Here is a 24,840-nt window from a genome sequence, read left to right as displayed (position 1 = left end):
AGTAGGATCGCCACCCTTATTTTATGGAGGCATTTGCTCAATACCACATATTGAATCTGCAGCAAAAACAGAACCCAGGAGTTCTAGCTCCCAAGCCTCCTGTCCTAATTATTAGACCTCCTCTTTTCTTGAAAAATTTTCATAGTCAAATAGGGTCATTTTTTTTAAATCAAGGATGCTGGTTGGCCCCTGATTTTGGCTGTCCTGTGCTTGCCAGTCATACAATAGCCAAAAGATCAGCTGTTTCTCTGCTTTCAGAATAAGGCAGTAAACTGTAGTATCCCAAGTATGTAACTTGTGGCCAAATATAGACTTGTTACGATAATCATCAATTTATGCCAGACTTGATTCCATTACCCAATGCTAAACAAAGAAGAAACACTACTCTGCTCATATATATTTCACAGTGTATGACTTGTTCAGCTGGTGAGCAGCACACAGCATTGTAGTGATCTACTGATACAGCTGTGACGTAGACTGAACAGCACTTGATCTTTTTGTACCTTGAAAAAATGGTTAGCACCGGTGGGAATTATCACAAATACAACCCATGGGGAAAAACTGTGACTGGTTGGGTAAGGAGATTGGGCAGGGCAGCTTGAGGAGGAAAGAATGGGTGCCAGAAGGTGGGGGCAACTTAGATCAAAGGAGAAACTGCAGGGAAAACATTGGGGCTGAGAACCCATGAGGTAGAGGAAGGAGGGGAGGAAATGGGGAGATATATCTGACAAGACAGAGGAAGACCTGGGAAGGGCTAAATATACAAACTGAAATCAGGAGTCATGGGGCTGGGAACGGGATTCTGAGACTGGATGAGGAATCTGGGAGAAAGAGTGGCACTGGGACCCAGTGAGAACTGGGAATGGAGGATGGGGGTGAATGAAAACAAGGATGGGAGACAGATTGGATAAGGAGCCAGGCTGGGGAAACAATGGCTAAGTAAAAAGGATGGGTATAAAGAGCTATGAAGAAGGAATTAGGAATTGCTGGGTTAGGAGATGGGGACTGAGATGAGAAGACTCATGAGTGGACTTGAACAGAACAGAGATGACCTGGACAGGAAAAGATTGGAAGCAAAAAAATAAAGGATCAAATCAGAATTAAAGCAGCTGAAAGCTTCCCTGAAAATTTTGTTTCTATCCTTGCCTCTTCCACATGTTCCTATGTGATGCCAGGCGAGTCACTGAAACCCAGTTAGGCACAGGTGGTCACTTGTAGTTTATTCTTCATTTTTGGATACCTGACCCAACTCAGGTGTAACTGACATCATTCAGAGCTGTGCTTGGATACATAAAGTACTATGTGATGCTAAGCACTCTGAAAAAACAGGTCTTCAGTGTCTCAGATGGGCCCCCAAAATTAGTGGATTATTTGTATCTTAGTTTCTCTATGCCTCAGTGCTCCAGAAGTACAATGAAATGAGAATAATATCAAACCCTCACTTCACTGGGATATAGCAAAAATAAATGCATTCACATTTCTAAATCCCTTGGCTGCTACAGAGAGGTGCACCATAAAAACACCCATGGGGAAATTAATAATTCTGTCTTCAGAGCACAGTTTGAGTAGAGTGCAGTAAATAAAGCCTACAGCCATACTCTGAATAAGACAAAATACTGACTAGCAGCTCATTGAGGTTATGTCTACACTGCATGCTTATTACAAAATAACTCATGCTATTTCAAAATAACAGAGTGCATGTCTTCACAGCAAGCCTGTTATTTCAAAATAATTTTGAAATAATGGGTTTTTTACTCCAACTTCTGTAACGCTCACATCACAAGGAGTAAGGGAAGTTGAAGGAAGAGTGTTCTTCCTTCAACTTCCTGCTGTGTAGACTGCTCCAAAAGCCAAGTTAAGGTACTTTGACTTCAGCTACACAGTTAATGTAGCTGAAGTTGTGTATCTTAACTTGACTTTAGCTCGCAGTGTAGACGTACCTTAAGTAAGCACCATTCATCCTGTGCCCTAAAAGAGGGCCCTGCGGGAAGACAGTATTCCATCTTGTATCTATAGGCTTGTATCATAAGGCATACACACAAGGAATGCAGAATTAAGGTAGCACAGGCAACCTTAATTCTGGCATTTTCTAGCTCGAGAGCTTGATTTTGCAATGTTAATAACACTAGTTCAATGTTGTTTTATGTAATATTATACATATTGCTGAAAGCCAGAATGCCCTTCCTCACTCATGTGCCAAAGCCAGGGTGTGCTTAAGTAACCGGTGGACATTTTTTACAGGTAAATTATCTCCCGTAATTATTTTGGAGGAGGAATTTGTGCATTTTCAGGCTGTTGAAGTATTTTCTGCATTAATAAGTGCACTAACTCTTGATCTCAAACAATGTAACTACTAACAGGCGCACACTTTGCCTGCTGAAATTGCTTGTGAACCCGTAAGAAAAGTAATAGGCTGGCTATCACACAGTGAAAAGTCAATCTGTTTTCATTTGCATCTCTTTACATTTACCACAAGTCCTGATCCTGAAGTAATTTATCTGATTTTTTACAAGGCTGTCCATTGCTTTCCATGAAAATCAAACACACACAAAAAGAAGTTAACACAGTCATTCCTGAGAAGTTCAGTAGAAGTTTTGCTTGTGCCAGGGGGATGGCAGGATTGGTCTGTAAGTGCTTATTAATAGGGTCTTAATTTTTAGATTGCTCTGAAACAATCATGCTGATTCTCTAAAACCCAAGATTTATCTGCTTTGCACAATCGAACATTTGAATGACCTCCTGCAATTATAGATTTTATCAACGAACTATTCTCTGTGTTTGCAGGAGTCTTACTGATACATTTCATCTGGACAGATGTGAAAAGCAGATAATGAGTTGGACATTGTGGTGTTATTACCAGTGTATCATTGTTTTTTAATTGATTAATCAGATAAGGAGGACTATGGGTGGTTTTATAATAAATGGTAATTTTCTTCCTCTCTCACATGCATATGTTGTAGGAAGCAATAGACCACAGAAAATGGCTACCCCCTTTGATTTTACAGCAGATCTGGCCACAGGAAATGTTGCACTTTTGGATCAAGCAGGATAAACAGCAGGGGCTTCCTCTTTTTGTGAAATCATCTTTCAGCAGCACCCCTCCCCAGGAAAATAGGTTTCCACTTTACATAATGTTGCAGCAGCAGTGGTAAAAAGTGGTTTGTTCCTAAGTTTTTCTGGGTAGGTTATGAACTTTACGGCTCTGACCACAGATCAGTTATTTACCATAACAGGAAAGATGAGACCTAAGATATTTCCTAACCTTCTTTGCAGATCAGAGAAGAGTAAGCCAACAAACATTAACGCCTCATCTTCAACTGACAACGATTCCTCAGAAATATTTACTCTGCTTTATGAATATTTGGTTGAATACAAATGAAATTTTTAAAAACATCTAGCAGCAAATCTGTAAGAACGGTTTCCTTCAGTTTCCTATCAGTCCAAAGCAATGAAATACGATCAGTGTATTCACTCAAAGATAAGAATGCATGCAGGAGGGGGAAAGTTTCTTATAAGAGACAAAGAACTAAATTAGCAGTTTGCGAATGTAAGATTTTTTTCACTAAGAGAATGGAGAATGTATATTTTACAATCTGACTTTAAATTAAATACAAATTCTACATGCAAAATATCCTTTTGAAAAGTCTCTAGGGACAAAGTAACTTTTTTTATCCAATGCAAATTTCCCCTCAAATCTGAAAACTCCGGTGACAGATTTAGGATATTTTCCAAATGCAGGAGAACATATTCAAGTGTGACCTTAATTTGTAAGGCTCTATGACGAGATGCACATTATGTGGATTGCTCAAGTTACTGTACCACATACCTGCAGTGCAGCATATTACATGCACAGAGTCAGATTGCAGCATTTAACCACAGGCCCACACTGTGCTAGTGCAGAGAAGCACATCCCAGTGGAGGCGTGACAATAGCCATTGGAGTCAGTGTCTGGCAACAGGGTGACTAACCTCTGTGACCCTAAGGTGGCAGGCCAGTAAATTAAGTGCAATCTCTTACAAGCACTCATGTAAGTCAGATGTTTAATATGGGAGGGATTGTGCCTCAGTTTATGTGTATGCAAAATGGTCCTTTCCCCTGCTGCCTGGCAGAGCAAGGGCTCAATTCATTTCAGGAGGTTCATCCAATGGCCCTCACTGGGTTCATCTACACTCCAATCAAAAACCCAGGGCTGGCCAATGCCAGCAGACTTGAGTTTGCTGGACTTGGGCAAAGAGCCTGTTTAATGGTGGTATAGATAAATAAATTGCCTAGGGAGGGTGCAGAATCTCCATCATTGGAGATATTTAAGAGCAGATTAGATAGACATTATCAGGGATGATCTAGATGGTGCATGGTCCTGCCGTGAGCGCAGGGGACTGGACTTCATGACCTCTTGAGATCCCCTCCAGTTCTAGTGTTCTATGATTCTGTGATTCTAGATGTTCAGGCTGGGGTTGGAGCCAGCTAGCTACATGGATTAGTGCAGAGGGAGGCTTGGGGTCATGTCCCCTCCTCCCTACCTAATGTGGGGTGAATTGGACTCACTGGGCACAGAGGAGGAGCGCCGATTTTCTGACAAGGCCAGTGACAGCCTACCTCATGGGATTAGTGTAGTAGGATACTTCTGCACTGCAGCAGGGAGGTGTGATTCCAAGCTTGGGTAAACGTACACATACTAGGTGCACTCATTTTAGCCAGGTGGCCATGGTGGCATAGGCAGCAGTTTGGCCTCAACACCCGAATACATACCCAGGGGATCAGGCATGATTTTATTCGAGTGGCCAGCCTGAGCTCACTGCCGTGGCTGCTGCACCCACCCTGCCAATCAGACTTAGCACATGGATTTCTACGTAAGCTGGGAATCACACCTCCCATGTGCTGTGTAGGCATATCCAAGAAAGACTGTACCATTACTGTAGTCTCTTCTTCCCATCACTCCTCTTTTTATTTCATAATAATGGCCACCGTCCATGAGTGTATGTGCTTATTACACATACTCCAGATCATCTGTTTAGAGACAGTATTTCACCCTTGGAGACTTGGGGTCAGATTTACTGACTAGCTGGGCTGCCATTTTGCAGCAAGACACTCTGCTTAGGTCCTTCCCATGCTGTGTTTCAGTTTGGTTGTTTGCCACATGGTAGCACCCAGAATGGAAGATAGCCTTAGGACATGTCTACACAGCAGGGCTAAAGTCAAATTAAGCTACACAACTTCAGCTATGTCAATTGCGTAGCTGAAGTCAAAATAGCTTAATTCGGCTACGCAGCAGGAACTTCCCTTACTCCTCATAAAATGAGGGTCACCATGGGTCAGAGTATGTCGTCCTCCAGCTTGACATTATTTTAAAATCCAGGCTTGTGGTGTAGACATCACTATGTTATAATGCTGCCCTTAGCAACTGGTCAGCTGGCTTTTAGCTCACACAGTAGAGGCTCATATACTAAGCTGTAGAGGTCCCAGATTTGATTCCGCCCGCAGATGACCAGGGTCTTTGGGACCCATGAAGTTACTGTGAAAGAAGAACCTTGACACCTCCTTCAATATAATGGGGAATCTATTCAGAAAGCACAAGTGAGGTGAATGTCACTGGTTTCATTTACAGAACAAGGGCCTGATCGCAAGGCCATTGAAGTCAATGGAGTCTTTCCATTGACTTCAGAGACCTTTGAATCCAGGCCCAATTTGGTGCTTCTGGGTTCACTCTGACATTAGCTGGGAACTTTTGAGTTCACAGAATTCTTGATGAAGCTTGTAAGCAAAAGATTGGGCTAATTACAGCCCTAGAGCTGGGTGTAAACCAAGCAATGGCATTGACATGTTCTGTACACTATCCTATAAACAGATTTCTACTGCTAGAATTCTCCTCTATTCTGGACTTTGTACCCAATCCAGGATGGATTTCCCCTTCCAGCCTTCCTTCACCAGAAACAACATAAGAATAGTGTCTGAAATTAGCACTAGATGGGAATCTGTGACTCGACTCTCAACAGATCCATCAACGCATATCAAATAGGTTTAACATTTGCAGATAAAGAAATAGGCACATTATCAGTCTGCTAATAAACTTTGTGCCTGATTCCTGCAGCTAGTGAGTCATGCAGGCTGTGTCTTTTCTGCTGGGTTCAGAAATCCATCCGTTCTTGATTTTGGGTTTTGTTGTTGTTGGGTTTGTTTGTTTGAAAGAAGCAATTACCTTTAAATTCACTTATTACTGAGACTAAATTTCCCCTCACAAAAGTCTCTGGCTTATTTCTAACTACCTGAAAGCTGTTCAAATTAGTTCTTTAAAAGGGAATATGTTTTTCCTCATTGCCATGTCTTCTTAATTAAAACCCCTCCTTGCAGGGAGCAATGTACTCCCAGGATTGGCCAAGGAAAAGTAAACCTGTTATCTGAAAAGAATGTGCAATTAAACTTCCAGAGCTGTGGATGAATTGAAGTGAAGGAAGTGGTGGATGGGGCTTTGTGGGTTGCCTGTCTGCCCCAAGCACTGCTGATATTTCCAAATACAGCAGCAACTCTGCACAGGGATCTTGCATGTTTTAGCAAGGAGTCTCATTTTAGTGCTGTAGTGCTGTTGTCCTTTCAAAAACAAGTTGTTGCACCCCGCTCTCCTCAGCTTGATTATGCCTCTATACAATTGAATCACAACTGACATCTCTGGGGCTCAGCTGCTTTGAAGGTGTTTGTCTCATCCCCTGAGCTGCCTGGTCAAAGATAAGAATGAGGATTTAAAGGGCTCTAGCATACACAGCTGTTGCAAGGCATAATTAGTAACGGTGTGTCAAGTGCTTTGAAGATAATTGTAATGATGAAATCTTATTATTATTGTTGATGTCGTAATCACTGGGTTTTGGGGTGGGGGTGTTTTGTCTTTGAGCAGTACTCCAATGCCACAGTGCTCTGAAACACAAAGAGGCAGAAAATAAATACTCATCTGGATATCATGGTTTTCTTGTGAGTAGGACTGAATGAAAATTTTGGGCTCAATTTTTTTGCATGATGATGTAGAAGAGAAATTCAGATTTTGGTTGACTGAAATAGTTCACAAATCCACGTTGATTTCACCAAACTACTTCAGTTTAAAACAAAACAAAAAAATGTGAAAAAAAATCAAAATGGTTCAATTTGACACTTTTAAATTGATATTGTTCTATTTTTCAGTTCACAACTGTTTTTTCCATTCAGAATTTCCTGCAGTTTTATTTTAAATGGCCCAAAAAGTATGAAACTGAAACAAAACATTTTGTTTTGGGCTCACACAAAACACCGTTTGACCCCAAACCATGAGATGGGGGGTATTTTTATTTTCAAGAACTGTGGGTGAACTGAAAGATCAGTTAGTCACATGGCTCCATCAGTCTACTAGGGAGAGCTCACCCCCTACATATGGAATCTGGGGACTCTATCTCCTCTTGACCTCCTTCCCCCCACTTCTGGTTGTTGTTCGATGTGTCTTCTACAACATGAGTTAGGGCTGTGATTCCCCTCCTGGAGTACGCAGCCATGCTAGCTCTCCTGGAGCTAGTGTAGCAGAGCAGCAGGGTAGCAGTGGTGGAGGCACAACTGGGCTGTAGTGACAAAAATGGCTACAGTCCTGAGCTTGGGTAGTGTGGTCCCCGCATTCTGGCCAGCCCCAGGGATCCAACAGCCAGGCCAGCTCCTCCTAGTCCCAAGCTCCCCATACACCTGCCTGCGCTGTGCCCCCCAATCCTCTACCCTGAGCTCCCACACCTTCCCACAACCCTCTGCTCTGAGTCCTGTACCCCATAGCTCTGCCCTCCACTCCCTTACCTTCTGCCCCAACTCCTGCACCTCCATAGCCCTATCCCAAATCCTCCACACCCCGTTCCCCGACCCAAGCCCCCAAGCCCTCGCCTCCTGACCCAACTCCTGCACCCCTCACACTACTGTCATGAATCTTTCACACCCCACACCCTTGCCCTGAGCCCCCCTCTCCAGTTTTAACGCCTGTACCCCCACATCCCCACCACCTGCTTGGGTAGGGAAGGGTGCATAGTAGTGATCATGGTAGACTCTGCTTCTGAGCTGGAGAAGGAGGTACACAGATCTGTCAGGGTTGGGAGAGGAGAACCAGTCTCTGTGGGGTTCTATGAGCTCAGAGGCAGGGCTGTGCTTCCAGATAGCAGTGGAGTCCGGCGATGTTTTAAACATGTAGCATACTATTGTGATTAGAAGCACTGAAATATATCCAGTTTTTGTCTCCTAATATCTGTGAAAAAATTCAGATATTTTATGATTATTAGGCCCCTGGGAGTTCACACTGCAAATCATGGACAAGCTCCTGTCTCGGAGTACAGATAATTTTTTGTCCAGTGGTATTTTGGCCGACAGTTTCACTATGCTCCTGAGCCAAACAATCAACAGTGTTTTGAGGCCAGCTAACTCTTCGTTTGTGCTTTATGGCACCTCTTTATTCTGTAAACAATAATAAAAGCCTTGACAAATAATTAGATTTGTGTATTTCAGCTTTTAGAGGGCTAGGCAAATTAACTTGATGATTTTGTGCTCATCTTTACCTTACCAATTCTTCATTTCTACATTCAAAATGCAGTTAGGGCATGATCCAATTCCCATTGAAATCAGTGGACAAGTCCCAATGATTTTGGTAGTCTTTGGATCAGATTCTTAAAACATTTATGCTAAATTCAAACTGTATTTAAGTGGGTAAAACATGACTACTTTTGCTGCTATTTAAATGAAGTCTGAATTTGGTCTGAATCTGTTGGAACTGTTAAATAGGCTTAAATCATTTGTCACAAGCTCTTCTCTGTTCCTAAACCAATTGCCAGTTTCTCTAATTTAGACGTTATTTGGGAATATTTCTCAATTTACTCATTACTCATATTATTTGTGAATTTCTTCAGCAAATCATTCTTGCTCTGTAGATTTCTTCTGGTGAATATACTGAAAATATTCATCAGTCATGCTGTGATGGCTGCTAACCTCAGTCATGAGGTTTTGTTTCTGCTGCCTCAGGGATGACTTATGTAACTAAAAAAATTCACAAATTCAACTTCAAATTTCACACTGTCATTGGTTACTTAAATAACTTCCAATTTACTTTCTGGGAATATCAAACATTCAACCTTATTTTTCATGAGTAGCCAGGCCAAAAAAAACCTAATCACTAGAATATTCATGGAATATAAATACAAAAAGGGCATGAACATTGTCAACGGGAATTTATTTTAAAATAAAAACAAATTTTGTGAACATTTTTATATGCAGTGTTTACCGAGCATTTAAAGCTGTAGAGGGAATCCAGCAGAAAGGCTTCTTTGTTTCTCAAATTTTCAGGAGTGTAATCTACATTTCAATCCTCTTCTGCATATTTTAACTCAGATGACCTCAGAGGCACAGCCAGGTAACTTCTCTGAGGTATGCAAGCTGCCTAGATTTGTTGCATCAGGGACAGGTCTTTTTCTTTTCATTTTATGATTTTTAATTTCCATCTTAACTACAGCCTTGTGGATAAAAAAAACCGGTGTAAATAATGAAAGTTTGTTCTCATTAGAAGTATTCTTTTCTGTCTTTCCTTATGCAAATAAATCTCCCTCTGATAGCACATGTATAAGCATTGTAGAATTGGGCCCTTTCTAATAACATTTAAATAATGCTTAACCCTCGTCTAGTCACAAATTTTCACTAGTTTAATTAAATCAGTGCAAACCCTTAGTGGACAAACTAGCTCAGTTTGAATGACTTATTCAAATGGTTTACCTTTAACCTGTTCCTGACTGCTTTAAGCTAAATCCAAATAAGCCTGCTTTAAAGCTAAACAAGAGAATTCCCCCAACCTTTTGTACAGTTAAACTAAATCAGTTTAATAACACACATTTAACAGGAGGAACTGTGCAAGTAAAAATCCTTTTTTACAGCTCATGTCTCTTTCAGAGCACTATTCAAATGTAAAAATTGCTTATTTGTAACTTATCATCTGCATTTTACAGCTAAGAGCATGGACTGGTGCACACACAAGTGTGTGTGTAAAAGTACAATGGGGGCCTGCTCATGATTGAGTCATTTGGGCATTGCCTCACAATAAACAAGAAATGATAACAACAAATAAGTAACACAGGTTTAAGCAAATTGTCCAGTGCCACAGAAGGCTTCTAATTAGCACTCAGGTTTCCTAGCTCCAGCCAACCCGGTAATCAGCTCACCACTCTCCCCAAAATATTATATGCAGAAAAGGAGTCAACAAGGGTATGTCTACATTACAAAGTTAATTCGAACTAACAGCCATTAGTTCGAATTAACTTTAATAGCGGTTATACATACAAACTGCTAGTTTGAATTTAAATCTAACTAGCGGAGCGCTTAATTCGAACTTGGTAAACCTCCTTCTATGAGGAATAATGCCCAATTCAAATTAAGTAGTTCAAATTATGTGCTGTGTAGCCACTTAATTCAAACTAGCTGGAGGCTAGCCCTTCCCAGGTTCCCCTGGTGGCCACTCTGGGCCAAACCAGGGAAACTCTTCTGCCCCTCTCCCAGCCCCAGAGCCCTTAAAGAGGCAGACTCTGGCCACAGTGCCTGTGCCAGTTGCCAGCCTGCCAGCATTCAGCCATCATTTCCCCCTCTCCTCTCCCACCCTCATTCCTCCTTCTCCCACCTCAGTTCTGTGAAATAAACAGACATATTTGTTGGCAAAACGGGTGTTTTTATTTTACATTAGGAAGGGGGGTTAGGGAGGGGAAAGAGGAAGGAGGTGAGGGTGGAAGAAGGCCCCAGGGGGGCATGCCAGGGAGAGTTTGGTCCTCCTTCACCTGGAAGTACTCCTGCAGGGCTTCCTGGATCCGCTGGGCCTCCCAGACAGCATCAGTGTGGGGCTGCACATACAGGCCAGCCAAGTGTTCCGCCTCAGCCATCCAGGCTGGCAGGAAAGCCTACCCCTTCCTCTCACATAAATTGTGCAGCACACAACATGCTGCCACCACAGGAGGAACATTGTGCTTGGCGAGGTCGAGGTGGGTGAGGAGGCATCTGAAGCAGGCTTTCAGGCATCTGAAGGCCCCCTCCACAATGTGGGGCCTGGTGAGCCTGGCATTAAAGGCCTGCCTGGAGGGGTTGAGGTGCCTCGTGTACGGTTTCATCAGCCAGGGCTGTAGGGGGTAGGCCGCATCCCCCACCAGGCATACTGGCATGTCCACGTCCCTAACCCTGATGTGGCGGTCGGGGAAGAAGGTCCCAGCGTGCAGCCTCTGGCACACAGAGGAGTTGCGGAACACCCATGCATCATGTGCCTTGCTGGACCAGCCCACACTGATGTCTGTGAACTGGCCCCAGTGGTCAGGCACGGCCTGCAGGAACATGGAGAAGTAGCCCTTCCTGTTGATATACAGGGAGGCCTGGTGGTCCGGGGCACGGATGGGAATGTGTGTCCCATTGATCCACCCCTCCCCCACACAGTTGGGGAAGCTGAGGGCGCCGAACTCCTGGATGACTGTATCCAGGTTGGTGAGGCGGGCAACCCTGAGGAGCAGCACCCTGATGATGGCCTTGACCACCCGCAGAGAGACACACAAAACCGAGAATCACTGGGGTGCCCGGGGGGCTGGGAGTGTTCGTTTCCTGGCACTGCCCCATGCCCCACTCCCAGAAGCAACCCCCGCTGCAATCCTGGCCACCGCGGACAGTGTAGTACGGCTGGGACAGACCAAACCCTCCCATGCAGGGCACTTTCACCTCCTCCCCCCTGTTTTCCCTGGGGCAGCCCATTCCCTCCTTGCAGCTCTCCCTCCCCCCCGCCAGCCCAGTGGCCGGTGAGTGCCGTACCTCCATGAGCACTGCTCCGATGGTGGATTTCCCCATGCCAAACTGGTTCCCGACAGATCAGTAGCTGTCCAGCGTGAAGAGTGTCCATAGGGCGATGGCCACCCGCTTGTGGAGGGGAATGGCAGGCCTCATGCAAGTGTCCCATCACCACAGAGCAGGGGCGAGCCACTCACAGAGCTCCAGGAAGGTGTCCTTCTTCATCCTGAAGTTCTGGGTCCACTGTTCGTCCCCCCAGCGCTCCAGGACGATGCGGTCCCACCAGTCGCTGCTGGTGTCCAGACGCCAGATGCGGCGGGGCACGCTGGCATCCGGGCACTGCTGTGGCACCTCCATGGCCCCCAGGGAGGCCGGGGGAGGGGCAGGGAGCTGACGTGCACCAGATGGTGCCAGGCAGCCTCCAGCCATTGCTGCCAGGCTTGTAGCAACAAATCCAAAAACTGCACCAGAATGCCCAGAGGCAGCTCTGGCTCCATTGTGCCAACTGCTGTGGTATCCCCAATGAGAATGACCGAAACAGACAGGCAGAGAGGAAAATGCTTTGCTGTCCCTCGGCGAGGTAGGCAAGCAAGCAGAAAAGCTGAGAACCGGCTGTCCAGGGGGGTCTCTTTAAGCAGAAGCCTCAGATAGCCTCATACAGCAGCCACACCAAGCAACTACTGACTTTATGCCCATTCTGGAACCGGTTTCAGCTGGCCTTAAATGTGACCCAGCGTCCAATCAGTGTGGATGCGCTAATTCAAATTAGCAAAACGCTAATTCGAATTAGTTTTTGGGTCTAGATGTGTTATTTCGAATTAGCTTATTTTGAATTAACTAATTTGAAATAAGTTAATTTGAAATAACGCTGTAGTGTAGACATACCCCAAGTGAATAGGTAGTGAATCTCAGTATGATTCTGGTTTGTATAGGGTTAGTTAGTGTTGATGATATTGTGTGAATTTAATCATTGTATTGAAGGCTATGAACTGTGTAAAGATTGATATGCAATGGGTAAAAAGTCCTGAGCCAGGGAGAGGTGCAAAACAAATAAACATTTATAAATAATCCAAATACCTCCAAAGTTGGTAAGTCCAGATTCAAGATCCGATTCCAAACCCTAACTGTGCAACTAATGGCTTATCTATGCAGGGAGTTATTCAGGAACAGCTATTCCTGAATAACTCCATATGGGGACACCCTTATTGAATAAAGATGTCTTGTTGCTTTTTATCTTCATCCAGTGAGTTCCTAAATAACAGCAGTCACAGATGGCTATTCAGGACTAGCTGTTCCTATAACCCTCTGTACGGTCAAACCTTCATGAAGCCTTGCCTACACTAGAAAAGGTTGAAGTCTATATATTTACACAGTGTCTTCTGTGTGGTAAGATTGGCAGGGGGCTGCTCTTCTGTTGACTCCAGCTACTTTTCTCATTCTGGTGGAGTACCGGAGTCAATGGGAGAGTGCTCAGAGATTGATTTATCATGCTTAAGCAGACACGATAAATCGACATCTGTCAATTGCTGCAGTGTTGATCCACTATCCACTACGTAGTGGAGACAAGTCCTCAGACTCACCTCTATTTGAGGTTTACTTCCACAGACCAGAGTGAAAGAACAGTAAAGAGGATAAAAACCACACAAAAAAGGAACAGCAATATGCATGTCACAGTTTTTAAGCAATGACATATTTTTCCAGTTTGCATACTGTATTTTAATACTAATGTAACCAATACAAAGTTTAATACACATATTCATTGTCTTGGATCTCCAAAAGATTCCAAAATACTACCGTTATACTCCTTGCTTTTTCAGCATGATTGGCTGTTTTGCTCTTTCCTTGTACATTGTGGCGAACCACAACAAACATATGTAGCCCCTGCCCTCTGTATGGGAATCTTTATGAAGTAGTCAAAATTGTAAAAAAATAAATGTTGAGAAAGAAAAAAACATTCTGAATACTGCCCTTTTAAGAAGCAGATGGAATGTTGGCTCTTGAAAGCTTCATAGCATTTGGGAAGTGACCTTAAGAACCCTCTGGCAGCAGTCTGAGTTATCTGTTGTGAAAATACATGAAAAAATACATAAAACATAGAACACAGGCTAAACCTCTCTTCTCCGGCACATTCTGGTCTGGCAACATCCATGGTCCCTCATAATTTATCCACTTATCATGGGTGTGGCCAAGTTTCCTGCAGTCTCATAAAGTTTGTTTGCACCTATCAGTCCTGGTTCTCGGTGATCTATGCTGATATTTAGCTCTATTTTATCCCTAACTATCTTCTAATATTGCAGGAAGCAGTGGAAGTGTTGGTAATGCTTCTAGACAATATTGACCTCCTATGGTCAGGCAAACTCTGGTTCAGCATCAGTCAAGTCCCAAGGGTGCTGGACTAGAGAGGTTCAACCTGTACTAAATTAAATGTTCCATTTAGCACCAGAATCATAAAAACAAAAATGGAAATTGAACAGCAAAATGAATGTCCAGAATCCATCAGTAAAGACTTGGAAATCAAAGGTGTATTGAAGAAGTAAAACAGTGGAGGACTAACAGGCTTGGACATTTGTTATACTGGGGTGCTGAGAGCCACTGAACCAAAATGTAAATCTTATGTATCATGGAAACCACTTCAAGATAGGGACATAGCAGCTCTTCTAGTTCTAGCACCTATGGTGGATGGGGAAGAAAGAGAAAACCTGATAAACTTTGAAAGCATTTGCTAGAGTACTTACTCATTGCTAAGCAGGACCTGTAGCGGTGTAGTTGTTCATTGCACAATTGTCAAGCTATAATGCAGAGTTCAGTGAGTAATTAATTAATAGTGCTTCTAATGGAGCTACTGATTTTGTATCATGTAACAACAATGATATGGTGTTATTCTGCACTCATCCCACTATGTTGATTCAGTTTATGTTCAGTCAACTTCTGTTGGCATGATCACAGGGAAGGCTGCATCTAGAAATATTTTTAGTGCAGCAGGAGGAAGGAAGATCATCTTGTCGCCAGCAAAGGAGCTACAATGGATTGATTTAGGCTTAAAATAAAACAGCCTGTAAATGTTGTTTAAAGCTGAAAGGGAAAAAACACAAAGGATTTAGAAATGATGGGAAATGGAAGAAAGAAATCTCTAGATATGCTTAGTAATACTTCATGTCCTCTGTGTAGCTAATGTATAATCCAAGATGTAGATGGAGAGAAAAATTATTCTCACCCCATCGTAGTTTTGAAAAAACAGAATTCCTTCTCAAGAAATGTGCACAGGGATTATTAATTCTCTCCCAGCCTCTGCTTAAGCTTATGTTCACATGGATCAAACTGGCAAGAACATCATTTCTCATGTTGGAAAACACAAGAGAGCTGTAAAATTGGGATTTGTATGGAAAATTCTGCTGAGGAGAAACGTGAAAATGTGCATATCCAACAATCCCCATAACAACAGGAAGGAGAACTGGATATTGGAAGCAAGCAAAGACAAACTAGAGCACATAACACGTCATACTGAGAACTTCAGCATCACATGGTGTAACATGTTTGAAAGATTCTTTGGCCTGCTCTGAGTCTATACAAGTTACTGCCTATTGCACTGCCTGGGCATATGAGAAAGGGGATGTGTTCATACTGTATGGCCAAAATGACTGCTGAAACTCTCTTTTAAGAGATGTTGAGTGCCTTCAATCCCATCCCCCATCTCCACCCACCCATCCCAAATTTCATCTCCTTTCTTTTAGTCTCACTTTTCTTTCTGATCCTTCACTGGGTACATAGCTTGCCGTACTCCACTGCATGGCGTGCAAGCCACAGATAAATGCAGAGCCAGAAAACACATTTATTGATAGCTTTCTGGCGTAGGCAGGTATGCAAGCTATTTCAGACAGGAGTTGAGATACCGCTGCTGTGCAATGCAATGAATCAGTATTTGACTTCCCTTATTTTATTTTTCTGAGACTTGGGACAGCTAAAGTAGAACTTGCAACTGCTGTGCTCTCGATTATTGATGAGGAGGAGGATTTATATTGCACTGTAGGCATGCGAGATATTTTACACAAGTATAAGAAGACTGGAACCTGAAGTTTTTACATAATGCAAGTAAGACACAACCCAGTGAAAAAAGAAGACATGCACTTGGAGGCTTAATATTGTAAGTTGTATGTATATCTTACTAGCTGGGCAAAAAGTGGATGTTTCTGTTTTAGACTATGTGAAAACTACAAGGGCATCCTCTGACTTTTCCCCCAAGCTAACGTGTCAATGTAATATCTGACACAGCCTCTCTCACAAGGACTTAACCCGTCCTTATAAATGGATAGACTCCGTGGGTTCATAGGACTCCCCTAGCCAAAAAAAGTTCCAGACAGCAAATTAGTGGAAAGTTTTAATTGCTATTAACAGCTTTAGTTAAATGTATAGAAAAAATACCATATAGTATTATGAAGCCATGTGCGCCCCTATGTCATCGCTCCATGAATCTCTACCACCTGACCCTAACTAGGAACTGTAGAAGAGTCATAGTCTCAGTGGCTTGAGCAGAATGTAACAGGCTGACTAGCAGGTAATAGCCTCAGGAGAAGAAAACAGCGAACCTCTCTCTCTGCGCATTCCCAACCCAGTGGCACAGCATTAAGAAAGGACTCCTATGTAGTACCCAAGAGTGCACTCAGGAAAGCAGGCCAGCTTCCAAGTATGCCCATGGTCTACCACAACCCCATTGTCCGTCCACGAGAGACCCTGGTCAGAGCCTCAGCCATCTAGTGTCTAGGCTACAGTGCACATGCAAGGGCATGAGTTTCTCTTTTCAAAATGTGTCCTATATTCCTTTCCCCTGCCTACTCTGTACTGTCTTGTGGTTGTAGCTCATATCTATTTCAAGCACTGCTTTGCTTCTTACACATGACTTTCAACAGTGAGGGAGGATCTGGTCCTAAGTACACAGAAACGTCACCATTATTACATTTAAAAAATACCCTGCTGTATTTATAGCATGTCACTGCATACTATACACATAATCTACCAACAATATCTATATTCCTACAATATGCTCATCACTGGTATATCCTAGTGACATAGAAGTTCGTAACAAGTGAGAATATTCACCAGTTTGTAATTAGCTCCTTCCCCACATTTCTGGCTGAGCAGAATTCAGATTTGAATCAGCTACTGCTCTATATTTAGGTTCGGTCATTCCACCCTCTGCTCTGGGTGGGGGGAGAGGACATCACATGAGTTAGTCAAAACTGTCTGAGAACTTTCACATGGTTATCGCTTGCTACTTGGTATCATGCCTGTCTCGTTGCCTCTGTCTGCCTTATCATGACATAGTGTCTGAACAAAATGGTGAATAAAAGTCTCTGCCACTGCTTGAATAGAGAGCAACAGTAAATTGGTGATTGTTGGCTTGCGCATAAGTTTTCATGTAAATCAATTACAAGACACTTTGAGTAAGTGTAGGTTGAAATAAGGGATGAAACAAAAAAAAAGTCCTCCTTACAGTGCTTTACTTAGATGTTCCAATACATTTGTTACAGAGGAAGCATGGTCTAGCGGATTGATCTGGAAGCCTGGAACTCCTGAGTTCTAACCTTCGTCATGCCATTTCATTGCTCTGTGTCGAGTCATTGAGGCTTACTTTTTCAAAAGTGTCTGCTTATTTTGTGTGCACAGATTGAAAAGCAGGCCCTGTGTGTCTCAGAGTTGCTGAGAATTTATAGTATCAGCCAAAACTGATGGGACTGCAGCTGACTGGCACCTCTGAAAATCAAGCCCAAGATTTCTCAAGTTGAGCATCAAAAATGGAGGCATGCAAAATCAGTGCTTGCTACTGAAAAAACTTGACCTTAACTTCTCTGGTTCAATTCACCTGTCTATAAAATAAGGATGATTATAATGTGTATTTAGATATACTCCAGTTAAATTCATTGGGCTTTGCAGCAGACCCTATTTAAGAGTAGAAGCTTTTGAAATCACATGCTCACTCATGTACTAGGTAGGGATGAAAAATCCCTATTTAATCAGTTCACCAGTTAAATATTATATTTAACTGGTTAACCGCTTAAATGAGAGTGCCCCCCTACCTATCCACCACGGCCAGGCGAGAACCGCCCCTGAGCACAGCAGGCGTCAGATCAACCAGTTAACTATTCGCAGCCTTAGTAGCAGGACATACAACCTTGTATTGTTCAACAGTTATTTCTTTGATTGATTTAGGAATTTCATTCTTGGACCTTTATGGTGGCTGATTGCAGACAAATCAGGAGACTGGACAACTGCAGAAGAATGCGAGAAATACAAGGACACACTGAGGTAATCACCAAGTCTCTGATAGGGATCTGTCATGTCTCAATGGAAAAAGCAAACAGGACAAAGGAAATATAAATGGTCATAATTAATTTTGTATGTTCAAAGTCCTTCTAGCAACACTTACCGACTTATTACTATAGTTTAAACATCATCTCTAGATTATCACAAATGATAGGGATCAGACAGAGATGAAAAACTGCACCCAAATGTTACAAAAGAATGAGTAGAACTTTGGCATTTTGAAAAGTTGTCAAATAAATTGTGTCAAAACATTCAGTGCTGGCAATGATTTTTCAGCAAAATCCTTCCCTAACAGCTAGAGCCTTAGAGTCAGCTCTATTTATTGGAAAGGATGCAACATGGATGACTCCCTCCTGGTAGAGACAAGTATGCAAGCCAAGCTCTATGCCTGCAAAGAAAGGGCACTGAATAACGAGCTGGCATGGCAAGACACATTTTTTATTCCATAATCCTTATTGGTTGGCTGCAAGCCCCAAAAATTTTGCAAATCATGATTGTTCCTAGGAGAATATCTCTGTCTGGCTAGTTTTTTGTTTGTATGTACATTTGGTAACTAGGTCATAAGCTTTATAGCAATGACTGTCTCTAAACTGTAACTTCACTCTGATTTTCTAGCCAGAGTCTTAAGACTTTTTTGCAATATTGTTAATAATAGAAATGTACATTGTTTTTGTTTAAACTAATTATAGACTTGTCAGATGCAGTATTTCATGTTCATGGGTGAAGGGCAACTCTAAATCTAAAGATTAAATTCTGCCCTCAGTTACCAGGATTTCACTAAAGTTACTTGGGGTTAAATGAGGTTAGAATTTGTCCCTAGTACTGTTTGAATTTGCAATTACACTGCTATCTCCTGACCTGAATATTTCCAAACCTTAAATGACACTTTTTTTCTGCAGGTAAAACAAATTCAAAGTTGTAAAATATGAATCACCCAATATCTGAAATTGAGCTATTTGAATCCTGCAAAAAGCCAATATCTGAATGTTTTTGCAAATTCTGAACATTTCTCAGTTTGCCTAGGTTCAAATCCATTATATTTGCTGTCTGTAAACACTAGGGGCTCGTCTACATTGGCCCCTTTTCCGGAAGGGGCATGTTAATTTCAGAGATCGCAATAGGGAAATCCGCGAGGGATTTAAATATCCCCCGCGGCATTTAAATAAAAATGTCCGCCGCTCTTTTCCGGCTTTTAGAAAAGCCGGAAAAGAGCGTCTACACTGGCTCCGATCCTCCGGAAAAAGCGCCCTTTTCCGGAGGATCTTATTCCTACTTCAAAGTAGGAATAAGATCCTCCGGAAAAGGGCTTTTTTTCCGGAGGATCGGGGCCAGTGTAGACGCTCTTTTCCGGCTTTTCTAAAAGCCGGAAAAGAGCGGCGGACATTTTTATTTAAATGCCGCGGGGGATATTTAAATCCCCCGCGCATTTCCCTATTGCGATTTCAAAAATTACCATGCCCCTTCCGGAAAAGGGGCCAATGTAGATGTAGCCTAGGGGTGTGTCTAGACTACAGGGTTTTGTCGACAAAATTGGACTTTTGTTGACAAAACTATACCTGCGTCTACACTGCATAACGTCGACAGTTTTGGCGATGGCTGTAAACCTCATTCTATGAGGAATAACGCCTTTTGTCAACAGAGTTCTGTTGACAGAAGGCGTTATTGCATCTACACTGTCATGTCGACAAAGCGGCTTGCTTTGTTGACAGAACTGGATGTAGTCTAGATGCTCTTTGTCGACAGAGGGGCTCTTCCAAAAGAATAGGCTTTTCCAAAATTTGGCCCAGTGTAGAATTTAGGAAAAGCCTTTTCTGAAAAAACTATCGGAAAAAGGTACGCAAGTTGCAGAGCACCAGTTGTGTGCCTTTTTCCAATAGATCATTGTAGTGTAGACATAGCCAAATTTAATTAGGGTATTAGGCCATAAGCTTTCATGAGCTACAACTCACTGTAATATAATATTCTAAGTGGTAGTTAGGTTTCCAGCTAGCCCAGCAAAGCCCTGTTATCCCATTATGTAGCTGAACTACTGTATATTTGCAATGAAAAATAGTAGAAATAGGTTTTTTTAGCCTTGAATGCTGGTGTCTGAAAAAAGGAAGGTTTATTTAGAGGAGGGTGAGGAGGTAGGTGGTGATTCTGAAGGGGACTTCTTAGCTTTTGATGTAAAAATATGGTGTTAAATGCAGGGAAGACTGGCTTCCTTGTTTTTACATCAAAAGCTAAATATGGGACACTTTCAGTCCACTTAATTAGGCTCATTATCACCTGTCCTACAATTCACACCTTTTTTCCCTTCTTTTTCTGTTATAAATACTGGGTTTCTATTATTCCTCTCCAGCTCATCATCTGATGAAGTGGGTTTTGCCCACAAAAGCTCATCTCTCTCTATTTATAAAACAAATTTTCCTGTAGGATAACTGAGTGACGTCATCACATCACTCTGCATCGCCCCAACCCCCTGGATCCTCAGACTCAGAAGGGGAAGCGGCAGCCCTGGCTCAGGGTTCCCCCCAGTCCCTTCTCAGGGACGCCCTGGGCTCCCCAGTGACCCCCAGCTCCTCTGCAGGAGAGCTAGACGACAGCCACTTCCAGCTGCCACTTCTGCTTCCAGGTCCAGGGCCTTAACGCTAACCGCCGCCACCTGCCTCACCTGCCTGGCGCTCCAGCCTCATGCCCTCCCTTCCCGCAAGATTAGAGCACCAGTGCTGGCTTCCTGGGGAGTAGGAGGAGAAAGCCCCAAGGCTCTGTGCCTGCCCCCACCCCACTCCTGCAACCTCCCTCCTGGCCAGACACCCTGTCCCCAGCCTGCTTCTGACCCTTCTCCCTGTCCAGACACCCTGGCCAATTGGGGCCCAGCCCCCATCTGACCACAGCAATCTGCTCCTGGCCCTGATCCTGGGGCAGGCCCCAAGGTCCAGCCCCCATCTGGCCATAGGAAGGGCTAGGGGCAGCCTCCCTCCTGCAGTGGCACAGGTAGGAGAGGAGGCCACAATCTGGCTGCAGCAGATAGATAGGGAGCGGGTTGGTGAGCACAGCTCCTAGTAATACTATATATTGTTAGTCTCTAAGGTGACACAGGAATACTTGTTGTTTTTAAAATTACAGACTAACACAGCTACCCCCTGAGTAGTTTTTGTTTGCTTGTTTTTGATAGAGAGATTATTATTCTTAAAAAAAATCATTTGGTTGTTTCAAATTGGACCAGATAAAGCACTGGGAGTATGTTCAAAAGAACAGGGTTGATGATATGTATGTTAAACCATTTAAAATGCAAAGTCTTGTAGCACCACTTTGGACGTGCCATAGGCTAAAAGGGTTCAAATTATAATTATGTGCCTCAGTGTGACATTGGCATAGTATTTCCTGAAATTTAATGCTCATCTCCGCATACTTTTAACCACAATGTAAACTTGAACACTGATACTTCTAACACTTATGAACAGGTGTAGCTTTTTGCACATAAGAAGGCTCATTGAGGTCAGTGGTACTGCTCACATGAGTCTTTTCTGGACTGTGGCCTTAATTTAGTAACATTCATTTTGTTATCCATGTAATTTACCAGACACAAAGATGAAAAGAGAACATAATATAGCATTAGATCTATATTTCCTGTGGGCTTCTTTGAAACTAATGCAATTACAAAGCCATTGTGATGAAGACACTTTTGCTGACTCCTTCATATAGGAGAAGTTACTGGCGGGCTCTTATCTCCTTAATCACAAGAGTGTTCCTGGAAACAGGACAGTACGTGGCTACTGATAACGCATCGGGGAATCTGCTGCACCTGCTTGGCTGCAGTATCCGTCCTGGTGGTCACATGCATCTTATGGAGATAAGAGATAGTCATTTTTGTCCCTGTACAAATCAACACACTCTGTCCCACAGAGCAGAAGTGGTAGCAGTGGCGGTTTCGATCTGATCAACCAACAAGAAAAGCTTTTTAAAAGCTTATTTTGAGTTATGCTTGTTTAAACATCGATTGTGTGACCAAAAAATCTTACAAAGCTCATGAATATTAATAGTTTCTCAAAATATATTTTCTACAAGCAAAATACAATGCACCCCACAGGAGTCATTTATTGATAATTATTGCCACTATTCATTTTATTACTAAGAATCAGAGTTAATTGTTTACCTTTTTAATTGACAAAGGATCTTGGTTAATGTAAACTGTATTCAATGTATTTAGTTTCATCTGATATTTATTATGAAATATTTTACTCAGTTCTAAATATTATTTTATAGCACCCAAAGGTGTTCTATTGTAACCCACTAGTCCCTGCAAAATACATGCCTCCACTGCCCTCTCCAGATGTGAGTCTATTGAACCAACTGCTTACAGAGCTCTTTAGCTCAAATTATAGCTGCCCATGCTTTTAGTTCTGGTTTAGTCTGTTTCAGTCAAGATGGCAGCCATCACATCAGACACTTCACAAAACAGACAAAGATGAGGGGCATCCTTCCAGGTTAATCAGCTTAGTCCTACCAGTTATAATGCACTCTCAATCTTGCCCCAAGATGCTTATAAATTAAGGCCTCAATCCTGTAAACTAAGACTTCTGGGTTTGTGTGCATGGGTCACACCAGCATCTCACCTCAGATAGAACAGGAATGAGGTGAAGAGGATGGGAGCTAGGAATTTACTCCTTGAAGTCTAGTGCAAAGCATGACAGAGTAATGGAAATTTGAGGGTTTGGTTTCTTTTTTGGTTCAATTAATTAAACAAACAAATGTGATAGCCACTGATGCACAGGGGAATAGCTCAGGAAGGACATTCCATGGTTTGGAGAGGTAGGGAAAAAGTGCATTGATGACTGTGGGAGAAATAGGCAAGCGAGACACAGAGGGGTTTGCATAATTGCTTCTTATTGGTCAAATATCATAACCCTGCCATGACCTTTAGTACACTCTGATATGACACTAATTTCCCAAAAACTTAGGCACAATGTGTACTGTCCTTTGTAAATCTGAGTACAGGGGGTCAAAGGGGGTGAAATGTGCTCTCATTCTTCTCAGAAAGTTGCCATGCTGAAGGTTTAACTAAAAAGGAAGCTTCTCTTTGGTCAAACATTTATAGTCATTTTTCTGCATTGCAGTTATATTTTTAACAGCTTGCAACAGAAAGAAACGCATGACTTTCTAAAGTTTATAGTACATTGTGGTTTTGGGCTTAAATGTGTAACTTCACAGCAGCAAGCGCTGTTCCTACTGTAGGCTGCTTCTGGTAACTCCTCTCATCTAGTAAGAAATAAGGAAAATTGTCACCTGGAACTTGAGACGGTGCTTTTTAATAGCTCTTCTTTACTTTCAGGAACAAGGTTATGACTTACTTGTTTAACAGAAAAGAAAAGTAGACTATCATTATGATATTAGTAGCATGACCTAATGGTCAGCATACAGGACTGGGATGTGGAAGGTCTGAAATCTAGTCCTTACCCTCATAGCTGAATCACCTTGGGCAAGTCATAACTCTTCTATGTGTCTGTAAAAAATGAATGTTTCTGTGGTTTATTCTTGAGCATTTGAGCAACTAATATCCTGCATGCCCAACTTATTAAATGGTTACATCATTTTGACTGCTATAAAAAGTTCACTTAAAACGGTATTTCAAAATCCATCGCTATGGATTGTACTTTCTGTTCTCAAGATTCTGTCTATAGTTTAGCTTCTGGCATCTGAAGTTCTGACTATTGTGGTTTGACTTCAGACTATTGTCGCTGAATACAAGTGCAGGTCTCACTTATCAATGGTTACCTGAATGACATCATTAAAACCATGGGAAAAATAACACAGATATTTTTCAGCTGTGCCATTCATTCAACCATGAACAGAAAAATCTTGACCAAGATTCAGGGAAGAGACAAAAATGTACACTGTTATTTAGAAACAAAAGCAGAATGCCCTAGTACCTGCTTGATAATGAGATTTTCTAAACAACAAAAACAATATTTTAATTCTTTGGATAGAAAGCATAAGGCTGAGAATTTGGAAGCTTTTATCATGTATACCCATTTGAATGTTACTACCTGTTCAGTCAAGAACTATTCGAAGTGGCCAGCTGACCAGCAGTAATTATAGCTGGGAAAATGATTTTTGACACAAAATTTTTTCTTCGTGAATTGTGCATGAGCTGCTTGTGATTTTCTTAGTCATCTTTGTTCTTCAAAACTATTTGATCTCAAAACTCAATAAATAATTATTGGCCTCTATTTTCCTTTTCTCTTTCATTCTCTCATTTTCTCAGTCTGTTGCTCCAACACTATAAACATCTTGTAGGTGAGCAATGGAACTGTGGTGTTACAGGCAAATAAATGGATAACAGAGCTGTGATATCAGAAGTAAGAAGGACAGAGAGACACATAGGCAGCAACAGCAATCTATGTAGAGGTTATTACAAATAGCAGTTAGAGAAACAGAGTCAGATTCTGACCTAAATCAACTTGAAGTGAAATCAGTCCAGCTCTACAAAGATGTGATTAAGATCAGAATCTGGCACATTGCTCTGGCTATGACTACACTACAGAGTTTTTTCTGGAATACCGGAGGTAACCTGGAAAAACTCTGCCGTGTCCAGGGAATGCATCCTCTTTTTCGGATCAGTTTCCCAAAAAGCGGGCATGCTTTTGGAAGCCCTGTATTCCTCATTTTATGAGGAATAAGGGCTCTTCCGAAAGAGATTTTTCCTACATTTGGCCCCGTGTAGATGAAAAGCCTCTTCCAAAAAAAGAATCGGAAAAA

The 24,840-nt window shown here is 42.4% G+C and overlaps 1 long non-coding RNA gene across 1 annotated transcript in view; it reads left to right on the top strand.

Annotated features, from left to right (window-relative positions):
• The window catches only part of LOC112544469 (uncharacterized), an 85,392-nt gene that overhangs the window by 22,152 nt on the left and 38,400 nt on the right, over positions 1 to 24,840 (top strand). Inside the window, exon 3 of the long non-coding RNA XR_012906686.2 lies at positions 17,986 to 18,081. This is a non-coding gene — a long non-coding RNA (uncharacterized LOC112544469). The remainder of the gene's footprint in view (positions 1 to 17,985; positions 18,082 to 24,840) is intronic.

The sequence above is a fragment of the Pelodiscus sinensis genome, chromosome 12, assembly GCF_052426305.1.
Source record: "Pelodiscus sinensis isolate ZL-2025 chromosome 12, ASM5242630v1, whole genome shotgun sequence".
NCBI classification, from domain to species: Eukaryota; Metazoa; Chordata; order Testudines; family Trionychidae; genus Pelodiscus; species Pelodiscus sinensis.
This window is presented reverse-complemented; position numbering and strand designations above follow the sequence as displayed.